This window comes from Eumetopias jubatus, unplaced genomic scaffold (genome assembly GCF_037043125.1).
Source record: "Eumetopias jubatus isolate StellerSeaLion01/CBP00866 unplaced genomic scaffold, mEumJub1_p1.0 scaffold_6, whole genome shotgun sequence".
In the NCBI taxonomy this organism is placed as follows: domain Eukaryota; kingdom Metazoa; phylum Chordata; class Mammalia; order Carnivora; family Otariidae; genus Eumetopias; species Eumetopias jubatus.
In genome coordinates, this window is record NW_028274812.1 from 137,253,371 (window position 1) to 137,264,667 (window position 11,297).

An 11,297-nucleotide genomic window follows, 5' to 3' on the forward strand; every position below is an offset into this window, starting at 1 on the left:
AGAGAACTGGTGAACCGGATTCCTTAATTAGTGCTTTGGAAGGAACGATACAGAATGAGACAGAGAGACAAAAAGACAGTAACACAGAAGAGAGGAGAGGAGAGGAGAGAGACATAGAAGACACACTGAGAAGGTCTAACAGACACATAAATTGAATCATACCAGGAGAAGAGGGAGATCACAGGGCAGAAGGAATATTTTTGAGGAAATGATAGCTCAGAATTTTTCCAAATTGATATGAGACAATAATCTGCAGATTCAAGAAGGCCTAACCCCCAAGCAGGAAAAAGAAAAAGAATTTCTCACCTCAGCAGGGCTCAGTTTAACTGCTACAAACCAAAGATAGGAAAAGAAAATCCCCAAAGTCTCCAGAATAAAATATGCATTACCTCCAAATAGGCAACAATTACATTCATAGTTGACTTCTCACTAAAAAGAATGGAACTATGGGGAGGGTATGTGCTATGGTGAGCGCTGTGAATTGTGCAAGACTGTTGAATCACAGATCTGTACCTCTGAAACAAATAATACGTTATATGTTAAAAAAAAAAAAGAAGAGGAAGAAAATAGCAGGAGGGGAAGAACGAAGGGGGGGGAATCAGAGGGGTAGATGAACCATGAGAGATGATGGACTCTGAAAAACAAACTGAGGGTTCTAGAGGGGAGGGGGGGTGGGAGGATGGGTTAGCCTGGTGATGGGTATTAAAGAGGACACATTCTGCGTGGAGCCCTGGGTGTTATATGCAAACAATGAACCATGGAACACTACATCAAAAACTAATGATGTAGTGTATGGTGATTAACATAACATAATAATAATAATAAAAAAGAATGGAACTATTTTGGGTATCATGTTCCTTCTCACCTGTATCAAAATTCCCACTGAACAATGAGTTCTGGGTTGCAAAAGAGGATTTGTTTTTCCCACTTGTCTAAGTCTTTGTGAGCTAAACAAAATCAAAAGCAAGTGCAAAGATTACAGGTGGGGAGTCTGTGAAGTCTGTCCATATTCAAGTGGAGATCAGAGAAGCCCAACCATAAGAACCGTGGGCTGACTGACAGTGACAACTGTGGATAGAACAAAAGTTCTTTGTAGAGAGGTGATTTTGAAGATTGTGACTCCCACTTTGGAGGAGCTAAGGTGATCCGCAGTGGAAGGAATCCCGTGTGAAATATCTTAAATAAAAATTTATTGACTTAAAAAATGGAACTGTTTTGTCTAGAAGACAATGGAGTACCTTTAAAACACTCAAGAAAAAGACTTGCCAACCAAGAATTCTATATTGAGCAAAAGGAGCCTTCAGGAAGTAAGGCAAAATACATTTTTCAGACAAAGAGTAATTAAGAGAATTCGCCACCAGTAGATCCGCACTAAAGAAAATACTACTGGGTATTCTTTACGTAGAGAAAAAAATCGATCTAGATGGAAGTTTGTAGATGCAGGAAGGAACAAAGAACAATGAAAATGATAGATATGGGTAAATCAAATAATATTGACTATATATAATATTAAAAATGCTTTGTTGAATTTGTACGTAGACACACATACACAAACACAGAAGTAATTAAAATATCACCCCCCCAAAACCTAAAAAGTAGTAAATTTCCATGTGATATGGACTGTGGCTTTCTATTTTACCTACTTTATCTTTTTTGATAACTAAGATTGATTTAGTTGTACACACACTTCTTGAGAGATATACTTTATTTGTCCCATAAAAGTTGTAAGTATTTTTAGAGGGAACAACTGGAGTGAATGTTCAAGTTTATTACTCTAGAGTGTGTTGTGAGCGTGAGCCCATATAAAATGTGCATATTATCAGGGGGGAAATTGTTCTGGGCTATTTTAATAACGTAAAGAGACCTAAAAATTTTTGAGTGTCTACTACCTGTCAAACATTTAGGTACAAACTTCACAAAAAGTATTTTGTTTATGCTCACAGCAGATTAGTGAAAAAAAAGTGTGTTCTTTTTTACTACAGGGAAAAAACCGAAACTACAGTCTCAGAGAGATTAAATCACTTGCCTAACATCATAACTATGAGCTGATGGAATAGTAATTTAATCCCAGTCTTTGGCCCCCAAGACCCATTTTCTTTCCCTATGCTCCTATCTCTGCCCCTGTGAACAGATATTAGAATGCCACTAAAAGAGATGAATTTAATATTTTCACTACCCCCCAACAGTGATAAATGTTAGTTGAAATAAGTAAGATCCAATGGCACAAGCTCATCGCTTTATTTCATGGTTCAGAAAGTTGTGGAATAGTGTCTGCCTTATATCTACTCACGCAGTTCTAATCCCCCTACATAATGGGTGATGAGGCTGATATTTAATTACATCACATTATATCACACATATGTATTTGCATATACATATGTACAAAGATACCTACAAGCTACAGTATCAGATGGTGATGCCCACTGAGTTCCAAGTGGGAGGACCAGTCTGGAGCTGGCTCCATAAATCCTGTCCCAAACCTCTTAGAGCCATTAACATCATACACCAAGCAGAAGGAAGAAATCCTACAAGTGGGGATTGTTTAGCTGCAACTGAAAGTCAGAGAAACAAAGTTCTCAAGTGTAAATATCCCCTAAGAATCTATTTGCTTATCCCTGCCTAACACTGGTCAGAGGTAATGTAATGTCCGTAACACTACAAACCCTATTTCTAAACACACTGGCCTCTATTATGGCTTTGCATTTTCCTACATGACCCCCTGTACTTGGGTAGAGTCTGTGTCTCCTTGCTGACAGACAGTCCGACACCTGCTAATGGTCAGGTTCTTGGTGTGTGAGCCATATTATACAAACTCCTCAGAGCAGCCAACATTTCATGTTCTGAATATAACATTTACTGTATACTTGTAGATATAATCTAACTGAAAACGTCCACGTGTTACCAAGTATCTGTAGACTCATTTTTAAGAAGAAATATCTTCAAGGCCTTTATAAGAGGTAACATTGCCGATCACTCCAAAAGCTATGATGCAGATGCATATGCTTCCCATTATATACATCATAATGTTTGGGGGCATTTTGAAAGCCCTTCATTTCGCTTTCATCTCAAAACTCCCAAGACAAGTCTTGGAATTAAATGTTGTAACGTGGTCCATAGCTTGAAGAGCCTACCTAAAAATTCATGAAAGTGACGAGGAGAGAGATTATTTGAGCTGTGGACTAAAAAGAGCTGATAATAACAGAATTTATTTTCAACCTGGATAGGTTGGGGAAGATCTTCTCTACCACTTCAAAGCCTTGCTTTTGGTCCCTTCCTCCTAAATTCTGGCTTTGTCTCCTCCCAGAGAAGCTCTGCTATCCTGGGAAAAGATACGACACCACACATCTTCAGCTGGGTCTATGCAAGCTAGGAGCAAAAGACTATTCAGATAATCTGATCATTGTAAGCAGTGGACAGGATAGCTCAGGCCAAATGTTATTTTTGTCCTCATTAATTACTTATCTTTGCTAATATTTACCCTCACTAATATTTTTCTGCTGCCTAATTATGTAGGCTGAATTATCTAGATGATGCATTTTTTTTGATCTGCATATATGTGACCTAAAATAGGTTTTTTCCTCTTTCTTTGGTGAAAGTCAAACTCTTGTTGCACATATCTCAAATAAGCACACTAAAGTATTCACAACAAATCTATTTTTATTTCATAATTAGGTTTGTCAGAAGGACACAAACATTTTTAAAGGTTAACTGATCATTAACAGTTAATGAAGAAATCACACTGAGGGATTTGTCTGTGAGAATAGAGATGGTTAGGTTGATCTCCTTGGAATTCCCTTGGTGGGGAGCATTATCTACCTCAAAACACGCTGTACTGTTTGGGAGATGAAACAAAGAAGGTAGGATTCTGTGACATGATGTTACTTGAAACCAGAATGATCAGTCTGTGAATTGCTTGAATTTGAGACCCACGTGGGTCTTCCCTATGGTGCCAAGAGCTTCAAGATATTGTTGATCAAGTGTTCACGCTCCAGGGTTTGCAGTTTTGGTAACATTCAATATGTAATCCTGAGCACCTGGTAAGTGTTGGGGACTAGAAAAGCGTACCTCTGGTTGAAGATCCAGTTCTTGCCTTCAGTGGGGAGACAGAACATGCAAACGAAACAAGCAACTTCACAGGGGCGGAGTTGGATAATGGCAGCCATGTTATCTGATGATGTCCGCTTGGGTGTCTATTGGCAACTCAAACTTTACGTGTCCCAGATGGCCCCCCTGGTATGCCCTTGCCCACTGGTGTCTGCTCTGTTCTTCTCCATGAATGGCATCCCCATGCTTCCAGGGGTTCAGGTCAAGGTGCTGGGAATCATAATTTACTCAGCTCTTTCTCACACTGCACATCTCCAAATTACAAGCAAATCCTGTTGGTTCCATCTTCCAAATATATCTAGAATGAGACCATATCTTCCTGCCTCCACCACCACTGCCCTGGCCAAGCCAGCTTCTCACTGGGAGAAAAAGCCGCCATGAACAAGCCCTTCCACCACTCACTGCACTGTAGTGACACTGGTCTCCTCAATGAACTCCAAAAGACACGAGCTTCTGGGTCTGTGCGTCTGCTCTTCCCTCCGTTTGGGACCCTTCCTGCCCTGTGTACTATTGCCTCCCGTTCCCCTTTACAGAGAGAGCTTCATGGACCACCACCCTAAAGTAATGACCCTCCATCCCGAGTCTCCCCATCGTCTCTAGGCTGCTTTATTTTTTCCCCATAGCACTTATTATATTTGCTTACATATTTATTTGTGCCACCTCTTCCCCCAGACTCCCCCAAGACTATATGCTCCACGAGGGTGGAGATATTGACTGTTTCGCTCATTGTTCTCTCACCAGAGCGTAGAATACTTCCTGGAGTGTAATAGGTGCTCAGTAAAAACCCGAAAGAATAACCAGTTCCGTGTTAGCTTTCCCTACGTAAAAACACTGTAATGGCACCAATGGCCGACAGAGGTCAATGTTTAGATGCCGAAAGACTGCCTGTCCTTGTTTCTTTTCATCAGCCAGGACTAAATTGGACTTCAGGCCTCCCCAGGGAGAAGAGCAGGGCCTTCCTGGGTCTGGCTCACCCCTGAACCGGCAGCTTTCTTGGCTGAGTGATTGCTGCCTCAACTCATCTTGATTTCACCGAATCACACTTCAGTTGCTTTCTCTCCACTCCTGAGTTCCCCTTTGCTCTTTCAGATGTGCTAATAATCATTAATTCGTTTCATGATGATGCCGGGGTTCAAAGAGTCTCTGACGAAACCCCAAGGAAAATATATCCAGGAGGGCAGTGCCATATAAAACCCAAGCATGTTACATAACTTCTGGCGGCTCAACACGGCCCATTTTTTTTCCCAACCCATAAATACCTTCTTTTCCAAACACTTTGAGCAGTCTGCAGGATGAAATGTGAGCATGAATAGCCTTTGTCCTATGTCAGCTTGAGGCCCCTCTGCCTTTCATCTCTGGATGCCTTGTAGCCAGCACCTCTCCTTTTTAGGGGCGGGTTACCTCCTGTCCTTTCCCACCTTTTCCTGCCCTCCTCCTGCTGTGGCAGGCACACCCGTTAGCTCACCGCTGCTTCTATGAGAAATCTGCCCACCCCTCCCTCTCTCCAGCACCCCCCCAAATCAACTCCTCTAAAACGATCACCTCCAATTTCTATTCAGGATGGAAGAACCAAGACAGAGAGGCAACACATCCTCACTTCCAGGCTGATGATTATTTATTCAACGTCACCTTCCTGGTCTGGCTAATGACTGGCTTTTAAAATCATTTTTAGCTCTTCTGTGCGTAAGTTTAATAAAATTCTTTTAACTACTTAGTCAACAACTACTGTATCTAAATACTGTATGCATATCCACATATTTATGCTGTTTGGGTGTATATTTCAATCTTAGATTGGTGCTATGTCTATATACACACATATGTACATACCACCAAAAACAAGATATAAAGAAAACAAAACGTCTGTTGTTTAAATATGTCTCCCCTTTCCTCCACGAGAATCCCTGTTTTCACAAATGTGAAGGGCATCTGTTTTACAAAACATTTTTGCTTGACACTATCCCAAACGTACAAATTCTGCCCCTACCCCGGATCAGCGAGATCTCTCAGAAGCTGGGCTTCAGTGAACATGGCTTGCTTTTGGTGACATTATTAAGTTGGGAATTGCCAACTTTGTCTGCAAGTGAAATTCTTGATCCCATTCTACCAGGAGAAAAAAAAAGCCAATCTGCTTTCCTTAAAGGCCAGTGTGCATGATTATGTTCTCAACATGGAGCAATGATTACAGGGCTAAGTGAGAGACCCATTTTCTCCAGTGTTTAAAAATCATTATTAAAAACAGTCACAACTCTTCAGTCGAGTGTAAGAATATCTGTGAGTGTCCTATTTAAAACATTTAATCACGTTAATGCTAAAACCTGACTCAGTCTTTGGTGGAAGTGTTTCAGGGTTGTTCGGTAAACCCACACCCTAGCTCAGAGACGCCCCCAAACACAAATCCCGAATGACATGTTGGGCTCTCCTCATATGCTGTAGGCTGGCTCCCAGAGCCTCCACTGCAGGGAGGCCCCATTAGGATCTGACTCAACAGGTGGCTGGAGCAGCTCTCAGACACACAGAATTCTACCCCACCTGCCCTCCTCCTCTAGGGTCTTAAAAGGTGTGCCTTAGGAAAACAACGTATTAGTCTCCGCTAAAAAGAAATGAGTGATCAAAGCCAATAAGTGACATGGAAGAACCTTAAATGCATGTTGCCAAGTGAAAGAAGCCAGTCTGGAAAGGCTACATACTGTGTGATTCCAACTATATGACATTCTGGAAAAGGCAGAACTACGGAGACAGGAATAGATGAGTGGTTGGGTTGCCCGGGCTCTGGGGTGGGGGTGGGGATGGGCAGCATGCACAGGAAACATGGATTTTTAGGGCAGTGAAACTACTCTGAATGATACAGCAATGCTAAATACATGACATGATGCATTTGTCAAAACCCAAAGAATGTACAGCACGAAGAATGAGCCTTAACATAAGCTTTATGGTTAATAATCATGTATCAATGCTGGCTCATGGGTTGTAACACATGCACTACACAAATGCACGATTTTGATAATAAGGGAAACTCTGTGTCTGGGAATCCCTCTACTTTCTGCTGTTTTTTTTTTTTAAACTTAAAACTACTTTAAACAATAAAGTCTATTATCTAAAAAACAGCTATAAGCAACAATGGGAGTCTGCTTCCATAATACACATAAGATCCCCTGGTTAGGGGCATATATATCACACACAGACTAAAGGAGAGCCTTTTTCTTTTTTTTTTGGGAGGGGGCACAGGCACATCAACAGAAATGTGGTTCGATACCATTTCTTTCTGTTGGAGCCTTTCTGGCATGAGTATCAAGAGGAGGATTATCACTGACAACTGGACCACAGCCCCAGCGCTGGGCTTTTGCACATGGGGAGGTCACTATCTATTTTTTGATACATTAGAATTCATTCCCACCAAGCCCCACATGTGAAGTGCTGGCAAGTCGGTTTGCCTTGGCTGCTAAGGGACCATACAGACCTCTGTGCTGCTCGCATGAGGTTTGGCTATTTTTAGGCACCAGCTAATCCATTAAAGCATAATGCTGCCACTGATGAGTCACAGAACATAGCAGTCAAATTAGAAATAGTGGAATGAAAGAGAAGCCGTCGGCAGACGTGAGGTAAGCACATCATTACAAAACGTTGTACTAGCATGCGCTCGCGCGCGCACACACACACACACACACACGCACATGTGTGGCCCCCCAGGACAGCTACGAGAGGTAAATGGCACTGAATATTAAGCAGCCACCAAGGAGGTAAAGTGAAGCAGTCACCTCGGGAGGATCTGGGAAGTGAGAGACGGCCCTAATAACATAAGCAGCTTGCCAGTTAGGAAAGACACAGTCCAAGGAAAGTGTCACCCCAGAGCACTTTACAAATAAAATTTACTACAATTCTACCGAGCAAGTTTTGCATACTCTTCAGAAAAGCTGAGCTTGGGGAGCATGAGACAGAGGGATGGGCAGGCGCGGCTCACAGGCAGAAAGTGTTTTCCGGATGGAAGTGGAAGGCTCCTGGGGGGGGGGGGAGCATCCTGGGCAGAGGCTCACCCAGTGGGCACCTGGCAGAAGAAAGACACACGACACCTTCATTCCTGGGGCTCTTACCGATGTGGACGGCTGGGCCACCAATGCATTCCTCCAGGCCAGCTCACACTTGGAGAAATACAGCGGGGCTGTATGCAGGAGGGCATTTAGCCCCTCCCGGAGAAATAGGGCTGTGGGCGCTCTGGAACTTTATCCTTCTTTCTGGACATTTCTAGACTGCCTCTCCTTTCATAAATTCTTTTTTAGAGCATGAAGCCTTTTAATTATTTTTTCAGAATCTAACGTTCCTCTCTCTTTTAAAGATTTATTTATGTTAGAGAGAGCATGAACCGGGAGGGGCAGAGGGAGACTCTCAAGCAGACTCTGTACGGAGTGGAAAATGAGATGCAGGGCTCAGTCTCACGACCCTGAGATCATGACCTGAGCTGAAACCAAGAGCTAGCCGCACCACCTAGGCACCCTTAACCTTTCTCTTCCCAGGGCCAAAGCCCCCTAAATTGAAGCAGGGATGGTCACAGACATTGTCAAGGGCCTACCGGGTGCTACACGGTGCGCTGGTTCCTTTGAACACGCTTACGTGAATCCTTACAACAACCCTCATTCTTCCCACTGTGTCAGCAGACTGGAAGGCTGAGATGGTTTGCACAGTAAAGTATTTGTGCACTAATTTGTACACGATTTGCACCAGGTCCAGTGCTACGGAGGGGTGGAAGATAGATCCCGACTTAGGTATTTTTGGCTCCAGGTCCGGCATTTTCTTCACCAGCTCACTTGCTTCCCACTGCAGCAGAAGACGCCCCCCATCCTCTCGCTGAGCCACACTGGCTCGCACTATTGCCCCGGGGATCCCCTCCGGGACTTGCCACGGACTTACAGTCTTGGAGAAGAATATCCAGCGGATCCTATTTGGGAGTGAGGCACCAAGGGAAGTGATTCTGTTGTCCATCGGGGCTTTCAACCAGAATCACTGAGCATGCAGGCAGGCTCTCCTCCCTGGGGTGGAATGTGCTACCTGTCCCTGAACAGAAGAGGAAGGAGACACAGAGTGGCCAGAAGGAGGTGTCGAGCGGTGCATTTGGTGGGAACAGATCACACCTGGAATTCTCCTTCGCTCTCCCACAGCAGCGGGCCAGAGGACTGGGCGCGAAGACACTGCCTTGTGCAGGAAAACACTGCAGCGGGGATGGCCAAGCCCCGGGAACGGTGACAGCTCGGCGACAGCGCTTTTCTCCCACACTGCCTTGTCTGGAGCTTCAGCTGGAGACAACACCGGAGGCGTCTTTCCATAGTAACAATTAGGAGTTCAAGCTCCTTAAAATAATCACCAAAACAAACCCCCCCCCCCGTTTTAGACAGGATGGCTTCAGTTCCCATGAGGTCTGCGGGCTGATGGTGATGCTCACCTCATGATGAGCATGAGGTCCGCAAAGATTCCTTCCATGTCCCCCTTTGGTTTTTGGTCAGCGAATGCTGGTGGTGTCTACAAGCCCTGTCCTGTGGGGCACAGAAGCCCAGGATTGCAAAAATGGAGGAGGCCCCCGATATACCTTGCATAAGGAATCATTTGCCTGTTTCAGGGATGAGAAAAATGGCAGCTCTGAGGCAAAACAACCTGTCTGGCAGCCGACCAGAGCCCAGGCTTGTGGCCTTCCCCCACCATCCATAGGTTTTCTGAGGTCACACATTCCCCTGTGGCTCTCTTTCCACGCGGGGGTTTATGATTGGAGTCATAAAACCATCCAGCTATTGTGCAGAAAACCATCCCGTCTCCCACAACTTCCCCCATCAATTTCGTGATTTTTCTAATTAAGTTAAACAATTTGCACATCCCTAAATCTCCCCGTGGGTGCAAGTGTGAGTGATTTCTAACGAGCTGAGAAGACATGGCTGATCCTCCTCCAGGCCAGGGGAGAAAACTTCTCAGCGCCACACTGGTGAGGGAGGCAAGCTTGCAGCCCTCGGAACGTAAATTAAATCCAGATATCAGCTCTCTGGCTCCCTTCCTCCTCCCGTTCTCGCCTTCCCTCTGATTCTCTCCTGATCCTGACCCTGTCCCTCCTGGCGAACACAGCTGGTGGAGTATTTTAGCTGTGATGATGTCAGCCTGTTTCTGATAGGCTTCCGGGTAAAGCGACAAATCATTGGCCCTGTCGGGGCCTTGCACTTTGCTTCTCCAGCTCAAAACCCAAGCCACCTTTTTTAGCAGGCGACAGCCTTCCCCAGCATGCGGCACCCCCAGGCGGGGCCGCCCTGACAGACCTGCGATTAGGCCGTGACAAATATTCTACCTTCTAATTTGCACCCTGGCTGTCCGCAGAGACTCGTGGTCTGGCTGCTGGAAGGAAATGAGACTTCACGGGGAAGCCGATTACTCTATCATTCAAGCATCCAGGGTGCAAAGTACCGAGCAGGGAAACACAGGGAGCTGCTTGCTCTCCAGAATGCTGGGTCCATCTGCAACCTTGAGAGGCCTGGGAAGCTCACATCCACTCGGATGCTGGGGTCTTGGGAGATGTTGTCTGCAGCCGGAGCTGTTCTCGATTCTCAGGGTGAAAAGAAGTGCGGGTAAGGAACAAGCAGCTCTCCGAAATAACACCTCTTCCCGTGCCTGCCCCCGTTCACAGTAACGCTTGAAGGGCTGAAGGTGCCATGAAAAAATACACTTTCATTCTTTTTTATTTTCCATGCTTCACCTGGAGTCTGTTAGAAGACAACTTTCCTAAAGACAACTTGTTTTCCTTCTACCCATGCCCACCTCCAATGCGTGCAGGCAGGTGGGAGCAAGCCGCACCTACGGACGGGCAGGGAGTTCGAAATAAAGATGTCACTTTAAAAAAAAAAAAATCCTGATTTTTGCTATTTTTTTTTTTTTTAATCTGAACTTTGAGAAATCTCTCTTGGATCTTACCGAAGACTGTAAGCCTACGGTGACATTGCACCAGAAAAAAAGACATCTTTGGAGGCTAAAAGTTTTTGGCAGTGTAAGCCCTCTGACATTGTGTCAGACCCCACATCTGGTCATTCACAAGCCCTTCTGGAAAACGCTGGAAAATCCCCCCTCCCCTGCAACTTGATCTCTAAAAATACACTTAGAACAGTTCAAACCGTTTACTAGTTTTTCTTTTATTTTGTTTTCCCAAACATCACCTATGCCCTGACTGTTCT

The 11,297-nt window shown here is 44.6% G+C and overlaps 1 protein-coding gene and 1 non-coding gene across 10 annotated transcripts in view; both read right to left on the bottom strand.

The window, feature by feature from the left end:
* ATXN1 (ataxin 1) overlaps nucleotides 1-11,297 on the bottom strand; it is a 396,258-nt gene that overhangs the window by 3,080 nt on the left and 381,881 nt on the right. The gene's annotated exons all lie outside the window — the stretch shown is intronic.
* LOC114212645 (small nucleolar RNA SNORA40) lies at nucleotides 851-972 on the bottom strand. Its single transcript, XR_003610027.1, has one exon. It is a non-coding gene; the product is annotated as a small nucleolar RNA SNORA40 (small nucleolar RNA).